Genomic DNA, 5,692 nt, shown 5'->3' on the forward strand with positions numbered 1-5,692 from the left:
CATTGCTTTAGCAATCGAATATAAACGTGAGTATAGTTCATGTTGTGTGTGTAAAGCACATTATACATACGAAAGTTACACAATGGACATTTATAAATAGCTACCTACGAACTAGCATACATTTGAATTCAACCTAAGGTGGTTTAAAAAAATTGAATTCAACATGAAGTCCATTCAACTATTTGAATTTGATATCATGGCATTTGTAAACCATACCTAAACTATGGGGGTACCAATCTTAGCTCTGATTTTGTACATAATAGCATATGTAGTCGTGTACAAAATAGATTCAAATTTAGCTCCTCCATTCCAAAATAATCATAGTTATAGGATTTTCAAGCGTCAAAATTTCAAAAGGAAGCGGATAATTTAATGAGGTTTTCAAACATACAAGGTCAAATATAACGTTGTCTATTTAGGTCAATCCTCATAGTTCAAGAGTACTCTAAACGTGAATGCTTGTGTTTCAAAATTTGGAACGAAGCGCCAAAAGAGCCCCTACTCGCCCGAAACCGCGTGAGACCAATGTTTGGTAGTACAAGGAAATTACTTTTCTAATAACTCCAACCTGTGAAACCTACCGGCCCGACGCCCAAAGGTCTAAATCGGGGTAGGTTTGTAGCTTCATCTAGACGCCACGCAACCGCCTCCGAAAAACATTCATACACAATGGCCGCCTAAGCACACATGCGCTTGGCCGAAATTGCTCCCGCCCACTATTTGGGACACCTGGGATTACCATCCTTCCCCCGACCCACAGTAGGTCCAAAATTTAAGAGGGGGGCAAAGTTTGTACTTTCCCCAAATTTCAAACAAGCGCGTCCCATCTTCTGTTCAAAAAAGCCAAAAACAAGCACGTCCCAGACCGAAACATGGTTCCCCCCACCCGTCCGATTCCCCATTCATACTCCGTGGGCACCAAAACTACCTCTCCACCAGCCGCGAAACCCCGGCGTCCTCCGTTCGCCACCCCATCCCACCCATCAACCGCCGCCCTCCCTCATCACGCCGGAGCCGATACCCCGACGTAGTCGTCCACCGCAACCTCAACCGCAACGCCCTCCACGGCTAGTAGTTGAAGCCGAGGCCGAGTCGTCCGTACCCGAGCCAGTTCAACCACGCCGTCCTGCGCCTCACCGCTGCCGCTCCAACTTCGCCACCCTCCACCGCACCGGAGCTGTTCCTGCTACGCCGTCCTTCGCCGCCTTGGATCTAGTTCCCCTCCGCCGACATACGGCCACAGCAACACAGTCAACAATTTGGCCATGGGTTCGTCCAAGCCTGCACCCTCCAGAACATCGGTTTCCCCGGTAAAAAGAAAAAGATCGGCGCGACATGTGGAGGTGACCACACCGGCAACCGAAGAAGGTACTCATCTTCCCTTATTTGTGCAAATCTTACGTCTCTGCTTGCACGGTATTCATCCCACAGAAGACACTAGTTGACCGCTTCTTCTTGATACTAGATGTTCCTAGTAACTCGCGATGCACAAGGTTTCTCCTCGTATACTATTTCACCTTAGCTAGAGGTCCTTCGCCCCCCCGAATTTCAATTTCTGGCCAGTTGATTCCCAATTAACGGAAGCATTCCCTGGCGTAAGAGGCGCTAGTACCACTATTACACCAGGGAAGCAGCGCCTTGGCGTTTATCTTAGGGGCGTGTGCGGCCTAGAGCTACTAGCGCCCGATCTGGGGGTCGGCCGGGATTAAAGGGATGGCTTGGGGGCGCTGCCAAGCACGACGGTGGTGTGAGGTCGATGGGAGGGCGGAGCGGCGGAGGCACGGGTCTGGGCCGGTGGTCGCTGGCGGTTTGAGAAAGATCGTCAACAGTGACTGGCGGGAGGTAGACGAAGGCCATCTGCCCGTTCCTTATAGATCGGACGGTTCATTAAAAAAATCGACTGACCTATTTATTTTCAGTCGACTGTTATCTTAGATATGACCACATGTGGTGGTGTGCTGGAGGAGTACCTGCATTTCCTGTGCTCATATATTTCAAAATCATACGGAGTAGAATCTAATTTTGTTTGCCATGCAATGTTGTAGAGCTATCATATGTCTCCTGTCATTTATTTTTCAGCCACCTGCTATCTGCTACTTTTACAGTGCACTAGTTCTGCACACACTTCATCCATACTCTCACTATTGTGTTTTTATGCAAGGGTATTTCAGAGTCTGCCGAAAGCGAAGCAAAAAAGAAAAGAGACAAGTCGTGCCAGCTTTCTACGCGGCTAGGCGCGGCATGTTACAGTGCTTTAAAGGGTGCAGTGTCAGCAGATGGAGATGGTAAACGTTGCTCCGGAGTTGATGACCTCGCTCGCAATGAACCACCATCCCAGGTGCTTGCTTTAACTTCACGGTGTCATATGTGGTTGCATGTTCCATATGGTGTCTAGCTTGTATTCGAAAGGCGGAAGTCGGTCTTTATTAAGATAAGGAAAGATATTTTTTACATGAACCACCATCCCGTGAGCACCAGAAGACAAATAGCTAGTCAGGGCACTGGCCGAGCCAGCGATAAGCCCAACAAAGACAAGCATCACCTGGAATCCAACTAAAAAGCCGCGATGGTGGAGAAGTAGCTCGCCTCCCACCAGGCTCTCAGGTCCTAGATGATCATGTTCACCACTCCAGCCGGATGTCTAGCTTGTATTGCTTCCAATTTGGTTAAATTGCATCTGCTTAGCTTACACATTATACCTTTGAATATGACATGCCTTTCTGTTTTTGGTACATACTAGTACATCTGTGTATTAACCATGTTCTTACATCAAACTAATGTTCTTGTGTATCCCTCATCAATCACTTATGACAAGGCAGGCAGGCAAGGGGACTACTCCTCATTTAAAGAATGCAGCGTTAGTCTCCCGACATGATTCTCAAGAAACATAAATGCTAGATGAAGATAGTGAACGTAGCTCTGTAGTTGATTACAGCATTTCCCCTACACTAGCATCGCAGGTGCTTGCTCTAACTTGGCAGCATGATATGTGGTTGCATGTTGCATATGGTGTCTAGATTGTAATTCTTCCAATCTGGTTAAACTGCATGTGCTAGTCTGCTTAGCTTATACTCCTGTAAATGTGACATTATACCTGTTAATGTGACATGTCTTCCTGTATTTAGTACATAGTACATCTGTCTATTAAGCATGTCCTTACATAAAACTATTGTTTTTTTGTATCTCGCATCAATCAATATGACGAGACACCTTTAGTATATGCAGTGCGATATTAGTTGCATCTTTCATATGATTTATAGCATGTGCTGCTTCTAATTTGTTGAAATTCCATTTATGATGGGACGCTTTTAACTTGGCAGAGTCATATTGGTTGCATCTTTCATGTGGTGTCTAGCTTGCATTGCTTCTTATTTGCTGGAATGGTTTCTGCTTAGTTTACACAAACAATTGTGAACATGCCATGCCGTCCTGTTTTTTGTACATATTCCATCCTGGTATCATGTGTTTGCCTTACATCAAAGTAGTGATTGTCAGTATCATGCATGAGTGAGTTCTGAAGAGAGAATTTTATTGCTTTTTCTTGTCGGTTTTTCTTGACAATTCAAAATCAATAAAGCGGAAGGAAGTTAGCAAGGCAGCGGATAAAGGTGCTCCTTCCAAACGGAGAGCCTCTACAGTTTCTACTCCTCCACACCCCCAAGATGATTTCCAAGACAACACATGCATAGACACTCAACAAAGCTGTGTTTATGATGAGCACGTCTCCCCTAGTGCAGCATCACTGGTGCTCCCTCTAACTTGGCATTGTTATATGTGGTTGCATGTTATGTGTGATGTCTAGCTTGTATTGCTTCTAATTTTGTTGAATTCCATCTGCTTACTTTACACATTATACTTGAATAAGACACGTGTTCCTGTTTCTAAAACATACAATATTTGTCTATCACACCATGTTCTTACATCAAATTACTACTGTTGTGTAACCTACAATAGTCACTTATCATAAGACACGTTTGACTTCGGAGTATGATATAGGTTACATCTCACATTCTTTTCTATCTTGTACTACTAATTTGTTGAAATGGCACTTATGACAAGACAGTTTTAACTTGGTAGAGTGATATTCGTTGCATCTTTCATATGGTGTCTAGCTTTCATTGCTTCTAATTTGTTGAAATGCCTTCTCCTTAGTTTACACATCATAAGCTGTGAATATGCAATGCTGTGAATATGCAATGGCACTAATGACGAGAGACCTCTAACATGGTAGTGTGATGTTGTTTGCATCTTGCATATGATTTATTTCTTGTACTGCTTCACATTTGTTTAAACGCCATTTATGCTGAGACACTGTTAACTTGGCAGAGCGATATTTGTAGCATCTTTCATATGGTGTCTACCTTCCATTGCATTGCTTCTAATTTGGTGAAATGTCTTCTTCTTAGTTTAGACATCATAGTTCTGGTTATCTCTTCCGTCCTGTTTTTCATACATATTACATCCTCCTATCATGTGGTTGTCTAACATCAAAGTTCGGTTCGTCTGCATCACGCATCAATTTGTTCTGAAGAACTAAATTGTTATTCGTTTTTCTTGTCGGCTTGGCTTAACATGGCACGGAGAAAGAGGAAGAAACACAGAATGGCAGGGAATAAGAAGCGGATGAATCCTGCAGATTTTGCTGGTACTGATGGTGCAATATAAGGTGAAAGTCCAGCTGAAAATTCTACAAACACGGCACCCCATGCTACACGAACTGAAAAAAAAGCCAAACAGAAACAAATAGCTGCCACCAAACAAGCAAAGACAGCCCTAGTTCTTGCAACACCTACCACAGTACTACCAGCTGCACGACATACTCGTGCGTCAACTGAGCTAGCAACACGTTCCCAAGCTCCCTTGCCACCTGACACTACTTCCCAAGCACTCTTGACACAAGAAGAGTTGGCAATATCAGATGAACCTTGTGAGCTTCAACAACAAGAAGGTAGTTGCTGGAGTCAAGTTACAGTTGCATGCTTCTTTATAGTAGTCTCACAGTTTGATGTACACTAACACTTCCTATGTTTGTTGTTGGACTAGCACCTAGGCTCAAGAGGAAACAAACATCAGGGATAATGCTCGATAGGTTAACTAAATCTAGAGGAGGAAGAATGGAGATCCGTTTTGAGGCAGGTTTAAAAAGGCCACGTGATGCTACAGAGTCAACCAAGTTAGTATCAGAGGCAGCGGTTGCCGTTAGGTGTCATGTACGTATCCTCCCAACATGGATTCACTACAGGAATGACAAAGACGAAACCCAGTTCAACACGTTTCTCGACCATTTATCTGTAAGTATGGTTATGTATGGAAACTAGAAATATCGTCTTGCTCTGTCCCATACTTTCTAGGTTGCTGATAATGAGACTCCCATAATTTTCAACAGATGAGGTTCAAGTTGGATAGCCAAGATGATGCAACCAGACAAGCTTGCACCCATGTTTTCAAGTCTGCTCTGCGACAGTATCGGTATAACTTGAGGAAAACTCACTTTGAAGGCAATGCTAACAGTGAACTTTCCCAAACATCTCCAGTGGAAAATATATCGGATGAAGACTGGAGGGGCCTTGTTAAACACTAGTCTGATCCGAAGTATCAAGTACATTATATATATGTGATCAGATCACATGTTGAAGTCCTATTGACGCATGTGCCACACAAATCTATCTTCTTGTAGGTGAACTGTTCAAAG

This window comes from Triticum dicoccoides, chromosome 4B (genome assembly GCF_002162155.2).
Source record: "Triticum dicoccoides isolate Atlit2015 ecotype Zavitan chromosome 4B, WEW_v2.0, whole genome shotgun sequence".
NCBI classification, from domain to species: Eukaryota; Viridiplantae; Streptophyta; class Magnoliopsida; order Poales; family Poaceae; genus Triticum; species Triticum dicoccoides.